The sequence below is a fragment of the Falco naumanni genome, chromosome 7, assembly GCF_017639655.2.
Source record: "Falco naumanni isolate bFalNau1 chromosome 7, bFalNau1.pat, whole genome shotgun sequence".
In the NCBI taxonomy this organism is placed as follows: Eukaryota; Metazoa; Chordata; class Aves; order Falconiformes; family Falconidae; genus Falco; species Falco naumanni.
In genome coordinates this window covers 60102212-60127339 of record NC_054060.1, presented here as the reverse complement: position 1 = coordinate 60127339, position 25128 = coordinate 60102212, and the positions used below count along the sequence as shown (strand labels likewise).

The window sequence follows — 25128 nt, the reverse complement described above, 5'->3', positions numbered from 1 at the left end:
AACAAGTGAAGGCAAAGATGTGGGGCTGGCACCCACACCTACTCTCCTGACAGATTCATGGCTCAGAATTTTTGAAGAATTAAATGACAGGAAGAAAAATCAGAAAGTGTTAGTTACTGCAGCAAGGGAAGAAACAGATAGGTACGTTAGGAGTTAAATCATAACATAAACCAAATCCTGCACCTGTTATAATCTCATTTTGCTGTTGAAATTAAAACCTGAAGAACTATGGTTTTCAGCTCTTGCCTCCCAGACATTCAAGACAGAATTGAAGCTGGGAGAAAAACTAAGCATAGAAAGAGCAGACAATTCTGTTTGGCAGCACCATGTGCAACAACTAGCACAAACAGAGCAGAATGTATAAAACACATGTTTATGTATGTTTTCATTATGTGCACTTGCTGACATCAACACCAGCACTAAGGAATTTTAAGAAAAAAACAACGTATTAAGGCCCGATCATCTACGTCACTATTCAGATCAGGAATTTTTCAAGTCTTCTCAGGATTGCAGGTCTGAAAAACTACCAAGTGTTGATAGGACATGACAGAACGATTCATCTGTGGTTCCATCTATGCTTTCATTACTCACAAGACTTCTTAGAGCTTAGTCTTTGTATATATCATCAGAAAATACAGAACACTTCAAAAGAAATGCCTGGAAAGCCTCTTTCCTCTTCCAGTCTGGACCTTGCAGAATGTGACACTTCAGTCACGTCCTAGTGCAATTGGTGTCTCAGGTACTGCTAAGATCATTTATAGCTAACCACAAGGTCCCTGCCCTGCTGCCAGATTAGCTGTTCCTCATTTCTGTTTATCACTTCTTACCCTGTTCTGTGGTTAAACTGGTTACAGCAGCTTCTGAGCAAAGAATCTGAGCCTATACCTCAAGGAAATAAAGAGCTAGCATTTCCTTTTTGCTGGGACTCGGTAACGTCAGGGGGAAAAAATTCTCCTCCACCTCCAGACACAATAATAAAGTACTGCTACACTGCTTTTCACAAAGCTCTGCCCCAGTCCAAACAAGGCATGTCCACAGGAGCGTGTGTCAGCAAAAGGAACAAGAATCCTTTAAGAAAAGAGAAATGGCTGGAGGCAAGCTGCTGCAGGAGCTACAAAGAGAACTGCCAACAAGTCAAACCAGCTTCTAGAGTAGCACAACAGCCAGGGCTGGTCTGCGGCTGAGCGGGTGCTGGTGGAGGTTATAGCAAACTACATTCCCCATTATCTCAGTAAGGAAGAGGGGGAGGAGGAAAGGCAGTGCTGATAACAGCTGAGGAAACAGCAAGCCAGGGAAATGCTAAGGCAGCTGCTTGGCAGCAAACAGGCAGCAGCAGAAAGTACTCATCATGATGAAATAGAATTGCATGTACACAGAGTTATTCTATTGTATTGCACTTCCAATTCACTTTCTCCCTTAATCAGAATTAATTTTTCAGGTCCTAAGAGAAATCCACCTTCCACACGGCTGCTCTTGCAGTAATAAGGATTAAATCAATCCTTTCTTCCTTCAGCACCCCACGGGGAGCAAACATATGGCTTCTGAGAGAGTTTGACCCATTTCCCATCTGCCAGTGACCAAACTGGAGGTGGTGAAGTGAGCATTGTCACCCTTCTACGAGAAGATGGAAAGAAACCTTCTAAAATTGGGATGAAATGAGTCATCAAGCAAAGATTTTTAAATGGAGGAAAGCTTTTTAGCATGCCAGAACTCATTATGTAACATGTACATGTATACATATGTATGTGTACATGCATACATTAGGGTTCCAGACAAATCTTCTATCAGTCATGCTATGATAATGCAAATTCTTCCATAGTGAATTTTCAACTGAAATTATTAGTCAGTTTTCAGGATTCCCTTTTGTCATTACTTTAGCTGTTTGTAGACACCGGGTAAAGCTACATGTGAGATGGACACTGTTGATCATCCCTACCGCAGAGCAGGATGCAGTGAAGGGCTTCTCAAGTTTGTGAATCCGATTTCTCCAAAAGTAGCCACGTGCCATTAGTAAGCCCAGCTGACAGATAAATTTATTGCCTCAGGTAAAGTACTCCACTAATGGAGCTTACTGCTTTAGTGGCCTGAGCTCTCTGTATCAATGCATTATATGATGCAAAGCTATCGAGCTCATTTACTGTTATCTCAGGGTTTCTGTAGTGCATTTTATTATAGAATTGCCAGTGCTAGACTTGTCCTGGCACTCTTGCAAAGAGACTTAATATATGCATTCCTGTTTTTAGGCACTGTGGGGCATTATTGTAACCACTTTTTCATACCCTGATAGTCACTGATGTGCATCTTCTATAAATGTGCTAAAACACCCGCATATTTTTAGTCCAATATAGATCTTCCAAGCTCTAACCAGCCAAAGCTTGTATATGGGCCTATTCAGAGTTGCCAGCATCTCTGTTCTGCAGGAATCAAGCTCAACATCTGTACAATTTAGGAACAAACTATTAAAGGACCTTTCCTGCTCATGCAATCTCCAGCTTTCCTAAAGGTTTTCACCCTTTGTAAAATCTTCATAAAAAGCAACGCACCTAAATTTGCATAGTTCCATTGACAGTCATAAGAGTTATCAGGTGCTAGATGACTTACTGATTTAGACTGCTAGCTCAATTGTCAATGCTTTTCATTCTAGACTGTAATTTATTTTGTTCCAGTCTTCATTCATTCATTGAGCAACACCCATCACTTCTTACATTATGGAATTAAACCAAGGGCACTTTTAAATGAAAGTCAATGGCTGTGAAAATGAAAATAAAGCATTTAGCTTTATGTTAACTTCCAATCATTCAAAAGTTTTGTCTGCTACTCAGATTTTAGTGAAATTGAAGTTCAGTGAACACCAGTATCTCACCTAAGCCTCAAGTGATTAAATGAGAAACACACCTTCTTAAGGCTCAGTAGCCAGCACAATGTTTCCTAAGGTAACTAGTTTCATAGATTTAAGAAAGTTATGATGTAGTGAATCTAACAGAAGCAACAGGTATCAGCAGGCACCAAGACTGTAATGGTGCTTTCTGTTATTTAATTTTCCATTTGGGTCAGGTCAGAAACACCACAAGAATGTGTTCCCATAGTACTTCAGAACTTCCAAGAGCAGAAAGAAGTAAACAGAGAGCATAGCAGGACAAAAATTCACATCAAAAATTGTTTTGAGGCCCAAACAAGCATTTAGACTAATCCACATATTAGCCACAGGAATGCTTCTTTTCCCTTTTGAGAAGACTGAATAGCTTGAGAAGACCAAATAGCTTGAAAAGGCCAATACCTTTCGCTATACATTAAAGCTGCAGACTTCAGAGCTATCTATTCTTAGCTGAACTTCAATTTTTCTCTTTTTCTCTTTGCTTTTAATTCTATTACTACATATAATACATTTTTTTCTTTAGGAAACTGACAATGACAGAGACTGAAATGGGTACCAGCTTTACTACTACCTTTATTTTTACTATTACTACTTCATTTAGTTTTATATCTGAAAATGTTTTATTCTGTAAACTTTATACTGCTAGAACCAGAGACAATTCTGAACTAATGTGATTAAGGAGATATTTTTTTCTGAAATATTAGAAAACGTGTGTGAAAGGGATTGTAAATACATGGTCAATGTTACACAGTTTCTGCTACATTTAGGTTATTACTATCTCATCAACCATTAACGTCTGACTTGCCACAATTTTTTATTTTTTCGGCGCTGATCAGAAATTTCTGTCATGGAAGTCAGAAAATATCACTTGAATTGCAAATTCTTCTCCCTCATTCTTTAAAAATCTATTTGTAAATTTTTAACTGTAAGTCAGTATATTGGGAAACAAGACTGTTCAAAAAACAGCTCCAAAATAGTATATTAGCTTTGTACCTACATTTTTCAGAATCAAGTAGATAAAGTTTTAGAACCATTCAAAATATCTTTTAGAATCTGTTTCTAAAAGGTTTTTAAATTTTGAAACAAGGAAAAGCTTTACAACAAAATAAATTATTCTTTTTTTCATTTTACTACTACTTTGATCAACAATTTTTATGACGCTTTACAATGCAATCATTCTTAGGGATCTCATATATATCTGTGAAGGTAAATATCTTTTCAAAAGCTTTAAGAGTAAACTCACCAAGACAGGAAATTCAACGGAAATACCTGTTTGCACCAATTTCATGAAAAACAAAGAAAGAATCATGAATGACTTCCATCTCTTACTTCCAAAAAAAAATATGAAATCCTATAAAATGCACTAAGATAATTTAGTTACAGTACATATATTTTAATGAACAAGCTGCAATAATCTCATCATGGAAAAATTTAAATTCTAGGAACGAAACTGGCTTTTTCAGCCTCGTTCCAAGCAATTTTTCTTACCTTGGGAGGCATAAGGCACTCTAAATTCTGGCCCACATAAATGCATTAAAAAAAATTTCCTGGGTCTTACTGGAATCTTTGAATAGTTCTGCGAGTGACCTATAGTACTAGGTCAGTACATGTTCTCTTAGATACTTTTGAAACCATGAGTGGTCTTCAAACTGTTGAAGAAAACATGTTCTTCCCCAGAGAAAATAAAATCACTTGCCTAATTAAGCACGTCTACAATATTTGCTGAAAAATGTATGCCTAACCTATATGCTCCAGACATAAAAACAACATATGAAATTGTGGCTATGGTTTAGTTTCACACACAGAAAATGTCATTTATGCCAGAATTTTAATTAAAGTCCTCAGCTGCTGTTTTAAGGATGTAGTTTTAGTATGCTTGGATTTATTAAGCAGATCATGATTTGGTATCGTGTTCTAATAGTCCAGGGAAACAAATTCTTAATAATGGATGCAAAGTCAGCATTGATTAAATTGAGCTCCATGCCAGAAGGATGTAGCTATTATTTTCAGAAAGTAATACAGCTATTTGTATTGTTTGTTCTTTTGCAGAGGCAAGTAGTCTACTTTTTACATTTAACATTTCAGATATTGCAAAGTCGGTAAAAATACTTCCCCCCACCCCTGCCAGTTTTTCATTTTAAATCACAGCACATATCATTAAAAAAGATTTTTCTATGTGGACTGATGATGAAGTTAATATAGAATAAATCTGTTTCACGATATAGACAGATACACTGATAATTAATTTTAAGTAAAGATATAAAGGTTCCACAGAAGCATGGATTTTAATTATATTCTCACCTGTTTACTTAAATTTTCATTCATCTATGACAAAGCACTGACATATAGACAGAATTAATGGTGGAGAAGACAGATACAATAACGGCTTCATCAGTTAATTGACTGAGCACTCTAACATTTAGTGGAAGATCCATCGCTGTTAAAAGGTTCACGTAACATTTCTGACTGCAAAACACCTGTCTAAACAAAAAGGACATCTATAAATGAAATAAGAATAGAGTACTAGGCACCAAATGCAACCAAACTATTTGAGCATGTGAGCCCAATCATTTTAACCATTCCACATCTACCTTTATATTTTAATATAATGTTAATTTTTAAATTAATGTTAATATATTAAAATTAATATAAATCTGGGTAATGCTAGACACAAGCATCTTTTGGGAGAGAAGTGGCTGGAGAGCAGCTCTGAAGGAAAGGATCTGGGGGTGCTGGTTCGTAGCAGGCTCAACCCGAACCAGCAGTGTCCCCTGACAGCCAAGAGGGCAAACCACATCCCAGGGTGTATCAATCACAGCCTAATCAGCCAGTTAAAAGAGGTGATTATCCCACTGCATTTAGCATTGGTGTTGCCTCACCTTGAGGTATGCAGTTCTGGGCCCCAGAATTTAAAGAGGATGTTAATGCGCCCAGAGGAGGGCAACAAAGCTGGCGAAAGGGCTGGAAGGATGTACTGAGGAGCAGCTAAGGGCTTTGGGTTTGTCTAGTTTGGAGAAAAGGAGGCTGAGGGTGACCTCATTGCTCTCTGCAGCTTTCTGAGGAGGGGAAATAGGGAGGGGGGCACCAATCTCTTCTCCCTTGATATTCAGTGATAAGATACATGGGAATGGTTCCAAGCTGCAGCAGTGGAGGCTTAGACTGGACATTAGGAAGAATTTCTTTACTGAGAGGGTAAAACACTTTAATAGTCCTCCTAGACAGGTGGTCAATGCCCCTCACCTGTCAGTGTTTAAGAGGCATTTGGGCAATGCCCTTAAAACATACTCTAACTTCGGGACTTCCTGAAGTGCTCTGGCAATTGGACTAGATGATCATTGTAGGTTCCTTCCAACGGAACTATCCTATTCTATATCAAATATCAACAAGAAAAAAGGTTGATAAATTATCTTTTATTATTTTTCATATTTCAGAGAACATAATTTTTTGGATCTCTGCAAGTCAATAATGTCTTCTTTTTAGATGAGAACTATTCAAATCTTAAAGACTACTGCTGGTATTTCAGAAAGTGCACTCCCTATTTAGCAGCTCTCTAAATCACATCATTTCCTTCTTTTCACCCAGAAAATAGGTTTAATTTGTGGTTTCAATATGGTTCTCTGCTAACCTCTGTAACACAGATGGAGACAATATCTTTCTGGGTGGCAATGATACACAGATCAAGCTATTCCTAATTACAGATGGCTCCCTCAATTTATGTTGTCAATGGCTGGCTTCAAAGGTTCCCCCAAAATCATCAAGAGCAGTGGTGGAGCTCATATTGCCTTTTTTGACATATAGCTGTGTATTAAGGACTTATTAATTGCAAGCTTATTGCCAAAGGGTAAGTATAGAGCCTAAAAAGCTTTGTAATGGGATATGCAGCATTTCACTGTTAAGCCATTCATCCACATCTGGTCTAGCTTAGCAGTGACCTAAAATCATTAACGTATGAAGGCTCCTTCCTAAGTTATGCAAAATGAACCTCTTTAGTCTAGTTTTTAAACTGAGGAAATATCCACATCACAAAAGACCCATTAAAACATCCTGCAGAGTCTCCAAGGATTTAAAAAATGAGCTTGCTTAGCCAAAGTTAAATTTATTATTATGTTCTTATATTGCTGCTGATTCATTTTCTGCATGCTGTAACCATACTGGGTAATGCCATTACATATATTTTGTTGCATATTGTGCTTTAAACTTCTTAGACTTATTCCCAATACAACTAGAAATAGTGCATCATACCCATTAGATGGCCACAGAGGGGTTTGCAATGTTCACGTCATTTTGACAGGAGCTGAATAGGACTAAGGGCCTGTGGAGTCTTTAAGTAGCAGTTAACTTCTGGCCCACTTGTATCAGCTGTTACCTCATTCTCCCTCAGCTTGTTACAGCCCACAGCAAACCCATTCAGCCTGGAGCAATCCAATTTCTCCCCTCTTTGCTTGAGGTAGCTCTTACGAAACTCTTTCTTCCCATTCTGTGCCCCTTCACTAATGCTTTCTCCAGACTCCGACCAGCTGGGCTGCTCCTGGCTGCCTCTCTGCATCTCCTTGTGCACCGGGGTACCCTGATACCACAAGCACACCCTGGGCACGTGATTTTCTTCCTCTCAAATCCCTTCCTTATCTGCCCAAGCATCCTAAAAGGATGTTGACACTCTCATTTAGCACTCCCCACATATGTCTAGCAGCAACAATCACTTCTTAAAAAAAAAAATCTATCTGTCAATAAGTGGTCGTAGGAGTACCTAATAGGGCTGTTACAGGTCATGTAGGAGCTCATGTCACAAATCTTTCATATCCTCTCACATGCCTGACACGTTCCTTTGCAGGCCTGCTCTCAGACTCACACACTAACATAGTATGTGTTCTGGGGTGGGGAGCAGATACTCAGGACTTCCGTGTGCATCTGTGTGGGACTTCACATGCTAAGACCCTCTTTCTGACATTAGCAACAACAATAACCACAGAAATATAACCCATACCAGAACAGATCACACTACTCTGTTCGGCTTATTTGGGTTTTGGCTCTGCAAAAACAACTTGTACCTACTGTGGATTTCTTCAAAATCGGGTTGAATTACATCAGCAGATGGAGTTGTGGATCTTGACCCTAATGTTCTTACTGCCTGTCTACTTTGTCATTAAATAGGACTTCATTTCCTGCAGCTATCATAAATAATTCCTGTAAATTCATGTTTCAAGTTGGCTGTTATGCTGTAGTTCAAAGAAAGCACTACACGAAACTGTTCCCTGCACAACTAAGAATCTTATGTTCTCAGATTCAGTACTGGGGATTCTTCATTTTCAAGTAAGAGCAAAATAAACCCAAAACTTTAAGATGATAATATCAAGCAGTCTAGCCTTCTGCACATAAAAATCAATGAATTTTTAAATCTTATTTTCAGGCCATGGATATCTTTCCTGGCCTTTTCAAAAATAAAGCCACACATCTTTAAAGTTCTTGATGCATTCCTGAAAATTCTGCCTTCTTTACCCTTTAAAAGCTATATATATCAAAGGATAGCAAGGACAAAGCACATCAAATCTGGTAAGATTTTTTTATCACTTCTCAGGAAGGCAAAATACTCGTTATCTTCTTGAAAAATGAATTTAAAACCCACCTGCGTAATATTACTGGTACTCAGATCTTAATCAGCTTGGCAGCACACAAAAAATGTTTTAGCACTCCACAATACTATAGCAGCACCCTGAGCTTCACAGGCAATACTAGTAACATTTTCAGTATTTAGCAGGAAGCTGAGGAGCAAGATTATTCCCAAATCTTTACAGTTGCATAGTCCTTTTTCAAACCTTTGAATCTCAGATGAGACACATACATTTCAAATGGTTTTGCTGCTTCCAAGAATTCTGCTTGGCTTCATTTAATTCACCACATGACACTTTCCTTGGGGAAATCACAGAACCAGGAAAAAACACCCAACCAAAACCCACACAACATGGGAAGATACTGGGCCTGACGCTTATTAATCACTCCAGTAAGCCTCGAATAAGACCCACAGATTTATATTTCCATTAGAAGTGAAACATGAGAAGCCAGGAGCAGCAGTTAGACCTGCACCAAGAACTAAACACCTCCTGAGGCACGTTTCAGCGGCATGCCTGTAATAGGTGCAGCACAGAAATGATTGTGAAAAGAAAAACGTGCTAAGGTAGTTTCAAGACTAACCTTGTGCTGACATTTCTGGGCAGTTCCAAGACATAACTTACAAGCATGCAATATTGTCACAGGTAATGAGCAGACCAAACCCCACTCGCCGCTGCTGTGCTGCAGACCCTGCTCCTCCCAGCCACTGCACCGCTCTCAAGGGAACTCTGACAGCCTTCCCCCTTGTCACTGCAGCAGGAATTATCTTGCTGCAAAGCCTGGGAGCCATTAAAGTGCCATTATGCCTTTTTAGTTCCCTCACTCTTATTTAAAAAGAAAAAAACTCATCCGCAGAAGCTCACATTTTATTTGTGTGTTTTTTTAAATCAAGTTTTCCCTGTTGTGTTTCAATATGTTCTAGATTTGTTTCTTGGAGTCAAAGTTAATGTCCCTGGCACATACACTTGATGAGCTAGTCAACTGACTGCTTAGATAGCAGTCTCCCTTCCCACCCCCATACATCTACTCCTCTAATCTCTTTGATCTTAAAGAACAATATTTTTCCTCCCCTTAAAAAAGGATATTATTTGTATTGTATTACCACCCAAAAAGTGTAATAACTGTATGATTAATTACAATGGGGAAACACTATTGGACTTTTTTCTACTCTCAGTACCACAGAGTTACAACTAGATTCATATTTTTTATATCAAATTGCTGGTAATCTGACCTACATCTACATCTTTACCAATCTTCTAAAGGGTCACTGAACAGAATTTTGTTTGTTTTTGAAGTATTGCCTATTTCATCCCACTGGAATCTAACTTTGATTCTGTGATGTCTTAAAAGAGATTGTTTAAATGCTGCAAACTGTAGCAAATAATTTCTGATAGTATAACCAACTCTGAAGTTTTTTGACTACAGACAATGCAACTATTCATAGAGATTTAGTGTGTAAAATAATCATGTTGCAATAATGTATTCCCTAGTATTTTAGTTCTGTGTAAAGATCTTTCAAGATTACTTGAAACAATTTTCAGAAGGAAATTTGAACCATTTCCAATATACACATTCTACATTCCATTTAATTATTCATTCTCTAGTCTTTGTTGAATGCAGACAATTGAATTTCCATTTTAGGAAATCATATAAACTCATTTATTAAGTTAGATCTAAAATATATGCAATTAAAATTGAAATGCTTGTTTACAATTTTTCCGATCATAGAACTACATAGATCAACAGAAAAAATCTATTTGGCTTTTTAATCATGACTACATTTCTGTGTGAAGTTGTAGATGTAAAGATGTCTGGGTTTAGTTTTAAGAAAGAAGCCAACTTTTCTTTATGGTGCAGCTAGCAGTAAGATGAGGACACCTTAAACAGAGTCATATGGCACAGACCATATTTTCCTCACCTTCAGTAAAACACTTCAGAAAGCTGGAATGAAGCACAATGCATCCTGGCCCGGGCGATAATCACCTCTAAATATTCAATACATCCAGCATTTTTACTCATAAAAGGATTTAATCTACCAAAACGATTCTTTTCTCAGCTCCCTGCAGTGAGAAGTGAAACACTGGACCTCGTTCCACTAGCCTGTCAGGATATGTTATTTTGCTGATCAAGAATCTTCAAGTACCCAACACTAATCAGCCTAAGACAGGCTAATTATAATCCCTGAGGCCTTCTCCAGTCCAGGAAAATACTGCTTTAAAAAAAAATATCATCTGAGCCCTGCCAAAGTGGCATTTTTCCTCATTCCAAATGCTATCAATTTTCACTTTCAGAATGTATAATTTTCAGGTTGGATGTAGAAGGGGGAAATAGCTTTTCACAGACTGAAGGTTTGTTGAGGTTCTCTACAACCTCTGTCCTCCCTGTGGTTCTCCCATACCAACAAAAGCACCAGACAAATCAAAGAATGTTTCTCAGAACCCTATTTTATCTTCACACATTTGATTAGGTCATTGCTGTCCAGAGTCTGAACTTACTAAGAATTAGTTAAAAGCATGAGGAACCAGTCAGTTTATAAGAATAATACGAAGAATCCCATTAATAATCCATTAACAGTTAACACCCGGTAAGAACACAGAGAAACACACAATTCAATTCATAAGCCATTCAAGAAAGTTCAAGAAAATATGTTATTGGAATTCAGGTGTGTCCAGCACTAATTTTAGCATACTAGATTGTTTTATTTACATCCTTAGATTATTTTTTTTTTAACAATTCAAAGGATGACTATGGGAATCAAAGCTACATGCCAGTATATAGGTCTAAGGAAGGCTAAACTGAAGTGGATTCTAAGTTATATTGGGAGCCAGAAAAAAATACAGGTTAACTGTGGGAGCTTGATAAGGTGCCTTTCTTGCCCTGCCCCTCTTTCCTGAACTATTTGAAATATACATCCTTATGTCACTTGACACAGCTATTCTAATTTCTATAAATAAATAAGTATTTATTAGACTGGAAAAAGAGAGATCTCCAGAACCCAGGGGTCTGCCTAGTACAGAATAGATGCTAGTCCTGCATATCTTGCATCTCATTTTAATGCATATCCCTCAGTCATAAACTGGTTTGGGTTGTTTGCTCTCTGAACAAAACCTCGGCAAAAAAGTTTCATGAGGATCAACAATAGGTATTTTAATGAATCAGCAATAACTGAGAAAACAGTACTTTGTTGAGTAATTCTTATCAAGCTCTAATTGTTGAAAAAAATCCTTGAAGATCATGCAAAATCATGGTGGGTCCCCCTTCTTCACCAAAAAAGATTTCTTCTACAGCAGAATGGCATGCACATGTGGCCTCAAGCTTTACAGACCAGGTGTTGCTGCTCTCTGTATGGCAATCACTTAGATTCAGCCAGTAGAGATGTCTGCTTTGTCTTTTCAAGCTGAGTTGTAGAATTAAGCTTTTATTTTCAGTTAAGCAGGCTCAACAGTTTGACATATGCTACTTATAAATGTAATTTTTGTGTTGCCAAAACCACTAAGTTTTCCATATGTTTGGTAAGTCTTCTACTGTGCAATCCGTTATCCCAGGACAAAAATCCCAAAAGGTAGAATGTAAAAATATAAAGCATCCAAATTTGTCTTTTATTCAGCAGTGTTCCCTTGCACCATTCTGTCTGGCATCTGCTGCTGTCTTGCCTTTATATATATATGTGTGTGTAAAGTTAAATTGATAGTAGTGTCACCTAGCACTTACACAGAGTACTCTACAAAGGGGATCAATATCATTAATTATGTCCATTCCACAGGTGATGAACAAGAGACAGGGGTTCAGAGATGATGTGCCAGGGCACATTAAGTATCAAAGCCAGAAGTATTTTCTAGGTCTCCTTGATTCAAGTATCACAGGCCACGGCCCAAGGCTACCATTCTTGTAACTTAGCACTTCTCTGACCAGCTCTTATTCTATATCTTACGTTAAAATTTAATCCCATGAAGTCCTTTTACTAGTTTCAGTACATTTTTGTGACAAGCAAATGAAGGAGAATACTTAAAATCCTTACCTCAAAGAAATATTAATCTAATACTAGTGTCCTACATAACTCACCATTCAAGCCCTCAACGTGCTGACAAACATTTCTCTGTATCGCCCAACAAGAAGAGAGAACAACAGAGATTTAAGGGGGATTTAATTTTCTTGACCAAAGTGACTTTACAAGTTACAAGAAAGAGAAGGAATCACATAGATGGGACCAGCAAATGAAATTGAAGTTCCAATCCAATTTAAAATGACACGATGAAGCTAAACAAAAGGAATAATTAAGAAGTTTTCTGCATAATTCACTGAAATGCAAAATCAAATCTCTCTGTTTATTTAAATATTTACTTTAAAAAGCTACTGCATTGCAAACAGGTACCAAGCACTTGGAGGGTTAAAATTGTTTTCTTCTGAAAGAGGAATCATCATTGCTGCTGATACACTGTCTGTTCCTACATCATACATAGAGCATATTTGGACTCCACCTTTTCCAGACAGAAGAAAACCAAAAATCTCCTAATTATTTTTCCAAGGTATCTGTGCACAATGTCACCAAAAACTAAACAAGGGTGTTATTATTAATGACCTAGTAAAATACTAGGATGGAGTTTTGAGAAGGAACAAGACTAGATGACATATTAAGGATCTGTAATATATACCCTGCATATTTTAATAGCTGACCCTTAAAATGGCAACTCACATATCTGCTGTGTCACTGCCTCAGTGACAGACTAGACATGCTGAAATCTGACAGCAGCAGCCTTTTCTAGCTGTAGCTGTGGGGTTTGGGTGGGGTTTTTTGTGGCAATCAAAATCTGATGTATTATTCTAAAAAAATTTGGTACGTTTTAGGAAACTAGCAGTGCAGCTTGAAGTACAGGAACAATACATACTTGCTAGTCAGAAGTACCTTGGCCAGGGAATTAGCCTCCTTAGCTGGAAAAGCGGATTCTAAACATGACTAACACACTTGAGAATTGTAAGCAGCCTAGAGTAGCTCTACATGCAACAGCTCTGAAAGATGTCTGTATTTGAAAACATTCTCAACAGACCCTAGTTATTCTCTTAATAGCATTCAACTCTGAAGTGCAGTTTTTCATGACAAAAAGTAAGTGTTGAGAAAAGTCTTTCATTAGTTTTGGCATTGTTAAGTAGTATTTTATTTGAGTTTCTCTAACACTTGAATTATCATCTTAAAAACAATCTTATACAGCCCTCAGACTTGACAATATCTGGCTCCTTTTTGGTTTGTATTCACTGTGTGAGTTCCACCAAATATCTGTCAGAAATCTTACATTTACTGAAAGGGTGAAAATGCAGCAAGTCACCTGTTCAACATTATTTCTTGGCGGGCTCAGCTACAAGCATCTAAGGTTGTATTTTGTAGTGTAAACCAGGCATTTATCTTTATTTTCTAATTTCCTGCCTAATAAGCCTAATATTTCGGTAGGCAGGTAGGTTGTTTTCTTAAAGGTTTTAAATTATTTTGCAGAATTTTTTTTTATATCAACTCCCTTGGCGGTATTCTGTCACAGAAATCTGTCAAAGGATAAGCATTTACCTAGCCAATAAAGAAAATGCTGTTTTAAAACTTTTAAAACAAATGTGCTTTTTTTAAAAAAAAAAAACCAAAACAAAAAAAACCCCGAACACAAAACCAAACAACTAAGTGTACAGAAATTTTTTTTTCTGTTGCCAACTCAGCATATAAAGGTCCAGCTTTCAGCAACTAAGGTATGGATTTTTATTTTGTTTTTCATCTTAAACAATACAGTCAGGGTTTGTCTAAAAAAGGTTGACAAGCAGATCCTCCTCTTTTGAAAGACTAGAACATTCCCAAGCTCATCATATTAAGCTGCAGAATAATTTAGGATAGGTAACAATCATTTTTTTGCCTTAGATCCCTTGAAATGTCATGGATCTACACTACGAGCTCAGCTTTATCCAATACAACCACCAACACCAAATATTAATCAACCTCAGCAAACAAACACAGAAGTACAAACAGAAAAATACAAAACCAGACAGATTAAAAGATTATTTAAGTACTATACGAGCAATAAGAAAAATAGCTTCTTCTCCCAGGTCTGCCAAAGTTTTTCCAAGAAATGAGCATGTTACCTATCCTTTATGAGGCATATTTACAAAAAGTGAGGAAAATAGTTTCTCACCTCAATTTAAACTGAAAATTAATGCAATCTTTCTAGACTTCACCATTTCTCAGGTATTTGTACAGCCCCTAGCGCTGTAAGGGTCCTATCCAAAATTTGGTAGGGATACCTGAATTGTTTTGTTATTTTAAAATATAGTAATAACCCTGAAGTCCCACAAGTTTTCTGTATACAGCTTATCACAAACTACTTTTTAGAGATTGTGCAGAGGACACGCAACTTTTTTCCAAGGGATTTAAATAAGAAAAAAATGACAACTTGGTAGAAGAGAGCAATTACAGGCATAACATTTAGGAACAGAAAGGTGGACAGAGCAAGTCAGACCAGAGGAAGTCAACACGTGATAGAATTGAGCAGGAACTGAAAACAACAAAAGCAAGTCTAACATAGTTTGCAAGAAGTAATAATGGAGGTTAGGTGGGATGCATTTTAAAACTTGATGCATTAAAGACTTGGCTACAAAGTTCTTGTCCAGAGAGAAGATGCTGCAAAAATGACACAGAAAAAAAGAAAAACAAATCCACAACCCAACTCATTTTATATTAAGATACATGCCTCCTTTATTTTATCCACACACAAGGCTGGTAAATTATTATTCTTCTTTGACAGATCATAAAGGAACTTCATGTCTGCATCCTAACCTTGAAACTAAGGCAACATCGAGTTTACAAGGCTATCAGTACAGGGCAACTCTTGAAAGAAAAAAAAAAACCACCGACCACTATATGTGAAAGTAATAGATACACATTTAGACTGAAAACGGAACTAATTATTGCAGTTGGGTGCTTCCTCACTTTAAAGCTAGGACTTCTTTTAGCACAACCTAATCCTAACAAAGGCCATCTTTTTAAGTGTGTCAGCTCCCACAAGGCATTGTACCATGGGGGCTGGAAAATCTATTTCATAGAGCTAGTTCCTCATAGAAATCGCTATCGCTGGAAAGATCTCTTTGCCAAACACAGAGAGCACATTTTGGCTATACGCTTAGTGTCTATGAGAAAGTAATTGGACCTGGGGCACCAGCAGTACTTGGGGTCAGGCCTTTCAGTGCCTGCACTCAGGACTCACAGAAACCTGACTGCCGCACAGAGGGTCCTGTGGTTCCCCTTGCACAGCGCCTCTTTACTGCCTCACCCTGCAAAACAACTGGTCCTGCGGAGAGCTGACTACTTACCCTGGGTGCTCTTAACAGATCCAGAAGCCACTTAGCTGGCAAAGGTGAGAAAGTGTTATGACAATTCACAGTGCTCATCCTGCACTCTTAACATCGAGGCCAATCGTCTCCACAGGACATGATGACAACGCCCTGGGCTGAAGAACACTTCACTTACATTTACAAGCCATCTTTGCTTCCAGGTGTCTTAGAAGACAGTCATTCAGCAGCTGAGAGAAAGTCTCTCCTTGCCTGGCACCAGGATTGAATACTGGACAAGAAGCAGGAGGTGACAGCCTTTTGGCCAAGGCTGCCAGAGCAAGCCTGTATCTGACACATGCCATGAGAACTGAGAGTTCTCATAGAGCAGAGAGCATTTCTGGCTTTAAATATCTCATCTGAAAGCACCAGACATTATAAACTGCACAGAGCTGATTTTTTTGACCTTGGAGGGATGAAAAGCTGAGTCAGTCTTGCTGGGATTCAGAGCAGCCAGGAGTCTAGATACTTGAAACCTGTAGTTCAACGATAAAACAGGAAGGGAAGAGCTATCGGGATTGGTTTTTTTCTTTAGCCCCTAGCCCTTTTCCTCATGAAGCAAAGCTTTTCTGAAGGTATTCTAATAAGAAGAAATCTTTTGCTTCAGGAAAGCACATTTTGACACTCTTTAAGAGTGATTTTTGTGATGAACCTTCTGACATTATACATATGTACACGTGTGTGTATATATATATATGTAGGATATTAATGCAGTTAAAATTACTGTGACCATACCAAACCAGTTAAGGGATTTATATTAGGCATTTTTATGTTTGATTTGAGGGATGTGAAGTGTGGTTAGGTGTCTTTATTTTAAAATTAATAGAAAATATTAGATACAAAACTGAATATGAGAAAGAAAATACTCCATGAGCACAAGAGAACTGATTGAACAGCATGTGTGCCCACTCAGCAAACAAGGGACAAGGACCTTTTAAGCACCGACAAAATAGAAAAAGTCTATAGCAAAAACTTTTTAGGGTTAGGAACATAGCTGAGGTCTCCCTTCCTCTGTACGAAAACCTGCAGAAGCCGAGAAACCCAGGATGGCAGCCACCTTTTCTGGATCATGACAGTGATGTCAGATATGGTTGCCTATCCCTTGTCACTTCACCCACTGTATGTCCTGCTCCCTTACTGCATAGAGCAGCAATCTGACCTCCCCCTGGCTCTCTGTCCAGCTCAGCTTTTCCTTTTGCTCCTTCCCTTTCTGTGGCAGGAAAGACCTGGCCCAGCACATGATAGGGGTAATACATACAACTTCCACTTTCTGCAGCTAGAATCTGCTTTAATGAGTGGCTGTTTTCATCAAAACAGCAAAGCAAAAGGCACATTTTTTCCCCCCTAGTCCACAGAAATATTAGTACTCAGACATAAATTAGTTGCAAGGTGATTCCTTGAAGCCATTCATGTATCATTAATTTTATGCCAGTAGTATCAGTATGTCTCATTACAGAATGTACAGACAGTTCGTTATATAGCATAGGCCATACTTACAATACAAAATACAAATATTCTACTTCAACAGACAAACATGGTATCTTCTAATACATACAAATCTTTTTTCTTTTAGATACAACTCCAGAACTTCAGGCATTCTGGATAACTGTACATCTCCCTTAAGCCAGTAGCATTCAACACAGACCAGAAAAAATAAAAATAAAAAAAAAAATAAAGTCAAGCACAGAATTTTGTCAATATTTCTTTCATGATGCAGCAGTGATTTTTTTATAGACGGGTGCAAGTAAATTAAGACATGGCATAGGATTTTATTATTATTCTTAATTTCTCAATTATTTCAAAGGAAATATTTCACCAGCATTTTTTGAATACTGCAAGTTTTAACCAATGCCTGAGCACTTCTGATAAAGAGGACTCCTTTGACTTGACTTTCCAAGGATGAGTTCCTGGATGCAGACCCGTTCCAGATCTGCCAGAGGGTGGGAAGGACAGGACACTAACCCACCACTGTTATAATGCAAAATGACCAACAAAAGTCTAGAGCACAGGGTTCCCTCAACTCCTCTTTAAAGAAAGAAGGCTTTCTTCCATTGAGGACACACTCTGATCCCCTCTAAGTGGCCTTTGCATTGCCATATACTGACAGAAATATTCACAGTCTTAAAATTGTACCAATTTCCATTGCTGGAGTCAGGTTCTGTCATCAACTCATAGCTGTTTTAGGAGGAACCAAGCTTCTGTTTCTCTCTGTTCAGTGCTAAGCTATGTAGGAACTAATTAATTTATGATATAATAAAAATCTTAAAGATTAAATAGTAGCATCCTTTCAAGTTCACCAGTATACACCCATCTCCAGCTACATGTCAGTATGAAACTGCATACACAGAGGAACTCAAGCCTCCAGATTAACTGTCCACATTCAGCTACTTTGGAGAAGAGTATATGTATTTACAAAACATATTGCCCTCAGTAATGATGAGTAAAACCAGCTGTGTAACAAAACTGAAAGCAACACATTTCCTACTGTTGAACGCTGTCTCACTCATAATTGTACCAGTCATGAATCTGCCTCAACAGCAAACAAAACTGTATTAAATCTGTAGTGTCTCTACATTTGCTCATGTTCTGACTCAGGTAAGCAGGCTTGCTCTTCGTAGTAAGATTCTCCTCATTACTCCATACTTTTTCATGTCTTCATATACAGACCTTAGTGAAACACTTAGGTCTATACAGAAATGGCCAGGAAGTATTCTACAACCAAGGTATTCAGCTGGAGTCAGAATCAGCAAAGATGTTCACCAAGAAACAAGTAGTGTCGTCACAACTCCATTATTAATGAGTGTTTCCCAGGACAAACAATGCTGTGAGAAGTGTGTGGAACAGACAGTAACAGGAACTTTTAAAAAAATAATGTTTAAAACCCAGCATGATTTGCATTCTCATTATTAGAAAAACTAAAAAAAATCTGCACTGTATGCTTCACAGCAGGTCATCTCTCTATTAATACTGTCAAAAGTTGATCCTTTTCCCCCAGTATGTTTGCCCTCATTTTTAACTCTTGCAAGTGACTTGATTATCACTAGAATTTCTCAGGCTAGATCTAACAAAATACATTATTATTATTAGTAAAGGCACAATATTTCAACCAAATATATCTTATATTTGCTCCTTATAAACTGTTCTTTGATAGTCCCTAAAGTCGCAAGTTAAAATGCATGGCTCACCAGCTCTCTTCACATCTCCAATTCTGACACTAGCCAGACATCAGCTGTCCCGCCCTCTTTCCCATCCTCTTGCTAACTCATACCTTCCGAGTTTGCCTGATGAGAGCACAGCAAGCACAGGAGACCACTATTTTCACACTGTAAAATGCATCACAAGTAAATAAAGCATCATTCTAATGCTCATTTACAGTCATCTGCTTTGGGATTTGCAGTAGAAAAAAACCTCAACAAACGTACACAGACCATACTGAAAAAAAGCATATATGATGCAGTATAAACTAACTAATTAAGACATAGGAGCTCCATTCCAGCTTGTGCCAGACGAGACCATTGCACCCATCCCTATGAAAAGCAGTAAGATCTCATTATATTTACTATCCATACTTTATGAAGTATAAAGGACTAAAACCTACAATAAATACAGACACCACTACAAGATTAGTGGTTGGCATTTTTCTTGCTGCATTTTTGAAATATAAACTACACAGAGAGAACAGAGCCAGAGACCACTCCCTAATTCCTAGTGGACATATTGATCAATTAAAATGACATGTGTCTGGTCTTTTCTTTCCTTCTAATAGCAAGCAGCTGAAAGACTGAGTCTTTTAAACATGCAAAATCAAACAATTAGTGTTGTATACCATCCAGCAAGATTAACTTGAAGTTAAGCAAAATTAGCCTGGCCTCCAGAAACCAGACCTTAATAAGATATAAACAAATATTAGATATTTTAAAGAATTACTGAATATTATAAACATGTTTTTAGCCAGCTTGCTAAATGTAAGAAATATGTATTTTATTCCTACGATAGAGGTAGAAGCTTTAAAATTATTACTATTATTTTTTTCCATAGCAAACCCCCTCAGAATGCATGAATCTTTGACTACACCTTTTACTGCAGTTGCAGCAGAAAAAAAAAAGAAGCTTGTTTTCCTTCCAGTAAAAGATAGATCTAAAATTCAATAAATTCGTATTACTATTTAAAAAAACAGACTAAAAGCAAGTCAAACAGTGGGAAAGCTAAAAGCCACGTTACTTTAAAAATATCTGATTATTGTTTGACAATTCTGTCAATGTTTTCCTTTTTTTAAGAATACCAACAGAAATAGGACAGTACTGAACCATATTTAAAATCAATATTGTTCCAGTTGCTTGTTCAGCACTGGTTCACAGTATTTTCTGTACTATCATGTTATGGAAGGCCAATGAAAGTAAATAGGTGATATTCATGCTATTGAAATAAAATAGGTTAAAAGAAGAGCTCCACATAATAAGAATGCTTAAATAAAGAGACAGGGAAAGGAACAAGCTATGTTTGTGGCATTAAAAGTGAAAACAGCTATTCTTTCCATTTAAGCAAATCAGACTGTAGCAACTTTAATTGGATTGTGAAATTTAAATATATTCTTAGCAAATCTTTAGGGTATTATCACAAACACAAAGACAAGTCTAAACATTCAGACTGAATGCATTTTCTGTAGGCCTTTGTCTTAACCTGTCTGCCTGAAAAATAATATTTAGGCATGCAGCATCTTTCTTCAAAATGATTTTCACAAGGCAAAATCCACACATTCTTATATTAGGAAAACATTATAAACAGGAAAAAACAATGGTGCAATTAAGAACAGAACAACATTTTGCACTTACCATGTCCTGTTCAAATCATCCTCTTTTGATGTTTACGGCACATCTGTAAGATGCAATACTAGGAGGTGCCTTGTGTGACCTGCTGCATGATGCTGTGACATCAGTTCAGATGATGCAGCTCATTATGGGAAAGACTGCTGTTGCTATGGCAACCGAGATGTGATACGAATCCTTACTGCATTTCCAGGGGAGCCCGAGACAATACGGAAGCCCTTTAAAGACACAGACAAAACACAAACAGGCTTTTAAAGTACTGTGCCATAGGTTTCAGAGCCCACATTCAAGTACATGTCTTTTATTAAGGAATATTTTAGACAAATTATTCCTGCATGGTGATACAGAATGCCGATGTATGAGCTATAAATAATTTTTATATTTAAAACTTAGTATCATGTGTGTCAATTTAAGAACAAATTTTATAAGTCACATTTGGTTATCGTGTAAGGGTACCTTACTTAAAATGAACAGTCAGTAGTATGATTTTACCACTAGGTCTGTACAGACAACAGTTATTGAACAGTATTTTAAGAAATATACATTTTCACCCTGCCCCACCCTGCTCCTACATCCAATCTGTCATTTAGAAGAAAAATCTTGTTGCTAGGGAAAAATGCTTGATACTTCAAAATGAGCAGATTTCACACTGTTGAATGAATGACAATGAGTTTAAAAAAAAAAAAAGCGGGGGGGGTGGTGTGGTTATTCACAAGAGGGTAAAGAAGTTTCTAGCCAACCAAGTAAAAATCTCCTTATCATTTTTCAACTGTAGGGCAACCTGCACTACCATCTGCATGCTGAGTAGCCTGGCTTTCATCTGCCTATCAGACAGATGGATGAGTGAGGACTTTGGAAGCTGTGGGCCACGTTGCTGCTAGCCTCTACTGCCCAGGTAGAAAGGGAAGGCCAGAAGGGACAGCCCCTCCCCATAACCTACCTCAGGGGCTGGGATTGGTGAGGCTGAGCCTGTAGATGTTATCTTTGGCACTGGGAACCTGCTTGCATCCTCTGTTCACAGTAGTGATGAGAGAAGCAAAGGCTATGTGAACAAGTACCAAAAGGAGCTGTCTGGAAATTAAAATTCACAACCAAAGAAGAACCAGCACATTTTTGGCCACTCGCCAGTTCTATTTGGATGAGAAAAGTTTCTGGCAAAACCTGCTTTCCCTAGCCATGAAAATCCCTTTCTACACAGTAGGGGAAAAAAAAAAAAAAAAAAAAAAAAAGTACACAAAAGGCTGGACCCTAAACACTTGATATGCTGAAGCCCAGAGTAAAGCAAAAGCCCAGCTTGAACCAAGAAGCCTCAGTGCCTTGAAGACGTCCAACAAACATGGGTGCCACTTTCTGAGGCCCCTCATTCCATTAAACTTCAACCTGTGAGTCAAAATTTTTATTTCAGAGGAAACCACAGGAAATAATTATATGCTTTTACCCATCATCCACTTTTGAAAGAAAAGTTACGTTCGTACCTTTTGATTAATAGATTAAATACAAAGCATCTCCATAAATCTAGGAAATGTCATAGCCTTTCTAATTAGTGCTGTCTTGACACTCTATGTTTTCATTTTTGACTGTTTCTCTCTTCTAACATTAATCCTATGTAATTCCAAACAACACAATAAAGCTCTCAAACTGACTCATTAACAAATCCAGTCCAGTGGCCTATAGTAGAGTGTTAGTCCCAAAAGAGCTATAGCTCTAGATTTTTGAATGTTTAAAACTTTCTTAGGTCTCTGAGGATATGAGTCACAATTTTGGTGAGGACTACATGATTGAAACATGATTTGGGTTGGACTGACATGAAAGCTAAGGAATGTCATTGCAACTTAGCAAAGTTTGCAGCATGCTAAATGCCACACCGTTCAAATGATATGAGTTTCTGAAAGTTTTCATTAAAGGAATATTTCTCTTTTGCTAATTATTATTTGATATATTTTTTACTACCCTGACTGCTATGGGAATAGAGTTGAATGGAGACAGTGATCTTTTGTTTTTCTTAGGAAAAGTAGGACATCCAGGATCATCATTATGGCAAGCCAGGAGTCAATCTAGTTGATATGAGGGCTCTGTCTCATGTCTGTCAGCTTGGTGCTTGTTCCTGAACACTGGGAAAGTGCAACTGGTGGGACAGGCACATCAGGAAAGCCCACCCTGGGCTTGCCCCACCACAGTGTAGTAGCCAGCCCCACCAGGCATCCCTCTCCAGGCTTATGCTCCACAGTCTCCAGAACATATTTGGCTGTGTGTGACCTCCGTGTAAGCTCCTCTTGCAGTCGTGAAGTAGAAGCATGGCTAACATGGACACAGAGAAATATAGGGAGGGGAGGGAGGTCAGGCAATAGCAGGGGAATTATCAGGCTATTTTTACAAAGACCTCTGCCAGTTTACTGTTAACTACAGACTGTATGAGTCTGTTTATTCACATATGCAAATGATAAGTAAATGAAGACAAAATTATAGTGATTTTCCTGACTTCTGAGTGTTTAGTATTTTTTAAATACCAGTCTGTTGCTGGTATTTCTCCAGAAATGTTTATTATGAGCCAGGGCATATGTCAGATCGCATGCAAAACAGCTATACCAGGAACGTCCCAGGAAGGGTGTAAATTAAAGATTTGTCACATAGGTGTTATGAATTTTGCTATAGTGACTTTACATGGAGGACTGCAACCACTAGATGCTAAAAGGAAGTTCTACCTTATGACTACAAAAGGTAGCACTCTCAAGCTTTGCAAGCCCGTAATTAAAACTGCAGATCTAGAGGAAGAGAACTGTGCGTAGCTGCTCCAGTTGCCTTTTTTTCCCCCTTTGGCAGGGTGCAGAAATGAAGCCTTTGTTTTAAGACAGCTGCAGTTATTCACCGAACCCAGAACTGACATATCTTTTAAATCTAAGCCTTAAAGTTGCTTTCCATTTGCATTCCTTCCAGTTCACTGGAACAGAAGATGGAAAGAGAGAGAGAGTGCACCCAACCCATTCTATCACCACATAAACACCTTGATCATTTTGAAGTATCACCAGTAGGTTTCCAAGCCAAAAGCACAGGGCTTTGATTATACCTTTTTCCTACCAAAACAGAAATATTTCATCCTACTTTCAACCATCATAACGCAGGTCATTGCTGGCCATAGATTTCTTACTCTAAATCCTTATTTTAGTCACATTCTTCCTCTCCAACACAAGCTGTAGTGTCTTTCCCTTTCCTCACATTGGGATTCCCCCTCATTGTTTTGAAGGGAACAAATTTTATTGATGTTCTGTATTGAGTCTAGCTGAGCCTCACAGCAGTCCTTATAGTGCTGTGCTTTGTACTGGTAATACACTAGTGTTTTGATCACTGCTGAGCCTGAGCCATGCTCACACATCAGGGCTGTCTCTCCAACATTCCCCCACCACCACGAGTAGGCTGGGGGTGGGCAAGATCTTGGAAGAGGGCATAGCCAGGACAGCTGACCCAACCTGACCAAAGGGATATTCCATACCATATGATATCTGCTCAGATATAAAAGCTAAGGGAAGGGGGTGGGGGTGGGGGCATTTGGTATTTATGATGTTTTCCAGAGCAGCCACTACAAGTACCGAAGCACTGCTTCCCACAAAGTGGTTAAATATCACCTGCTGTTGGTAGAGAATGACATCTTTTTTTTCCTTTGCTTGCAAGTGCACAACCTTAGCTATTGCTTCACTAAACTGCCTTTATCTTGACCCACAAGGTGTTTTTCATCTTATTTTCTCCCCCCCATTCTGCTGAGGAGGGGAGTGATAGACTTGCTTGGTGGGCACACGGTGCCCAGCCAGGCTCAACCCACCACAAGGTCATCTGAAGGGAAAAGTGTTTTGCCTACCCTACTGCCATTATTTTTCCTTACAATCAGTTTATGTGGATAACTAACATTTGCACAATCCACAGAGGTTTTCAATGAGCAAGTCTTTGCCATGTAAGCAGGCACTGCCTTAACTTTAAAAAGTTCTGTTTCCCCTCAATAAGACCAGTAATAAGCCAAGGACTAACCGTGACATGATTTACTTTCCATTTAATTATGTTCAAGAAAATGAATTAGGAGCAAACTCACAAACACAGCTAAACAAAGTAAAATGCCATTGCAGACCTTTTCTCTGCAAAATCCAGATGTTTCCTTTTATGTTGTTTCCCCTCTCTGAATGAAGGAAAGCAGTTGCTTACCAGTTGCCAGCTACACTACCCAAATAGCCAAGAAAGAAAGGGGGAAGTACATGGAAGGACCAAAGGAAATGAGAATTCCATATTCTGAATTACTTGTCAGATAAATCAGAAGCAGGCTCTAAATTAAAAATAAAATGCAAAATCACAATTACCGAATGCCAGTGCACAACACATCAGCAATGTGTAATGGCACTCAACAAAGGAAGCCATGATTCTCATGCAAGATTTTGCAATCCAGTTCAAGAACCCATGTCCCAGATTTTGGATGGAGTGCCT

General features: G+C 38.2%; 1 protein-coding gene and 1 long non-coding RNA gene across 5 annotated transcripts in view; one reads left to right on the top strand and one right to left on the bottom strand.

Annotated features, from left to right (window-relative positions):
• The window catches only part of AKAP6 (A-kinase anchoring protein 6), a 287788-nt gene extending 266822 nt beyond the window's left edge, over positions 1-20966 (bottom strand). For both annotated transcript variants that reach the window (XM_040602103.1, XM_040602104.1), the window contains exon 1: positions 20671-20966. The gene's annotated coding sequence lies outside the window, so the exon portion shown is untranslated. The remainder of the gene's footprint in view (positions 1-20670) is intronic.
• Positions 1-25128, top strand: part of LOC121091862 — a 58488-nt gene that overhangs the window by 4849 nt on the left and 28511 nt on the right. Inside the window, exon 4 of one of the 3 annotated variants that reach the window (XR_005829061.1) lies at positions 17412-18041. The exons of the other annotated variants lie outside the window; for them this stretch is intronic. This is a non-coding gene — a long non-coding RNA (uncharacterized LOC121091862). Of the gene's footprint in view, positions 1-17411; positions 18042-25128 lie in introns of those variants that run through there. 3 annotated transcript variants of the gene reach the window in all.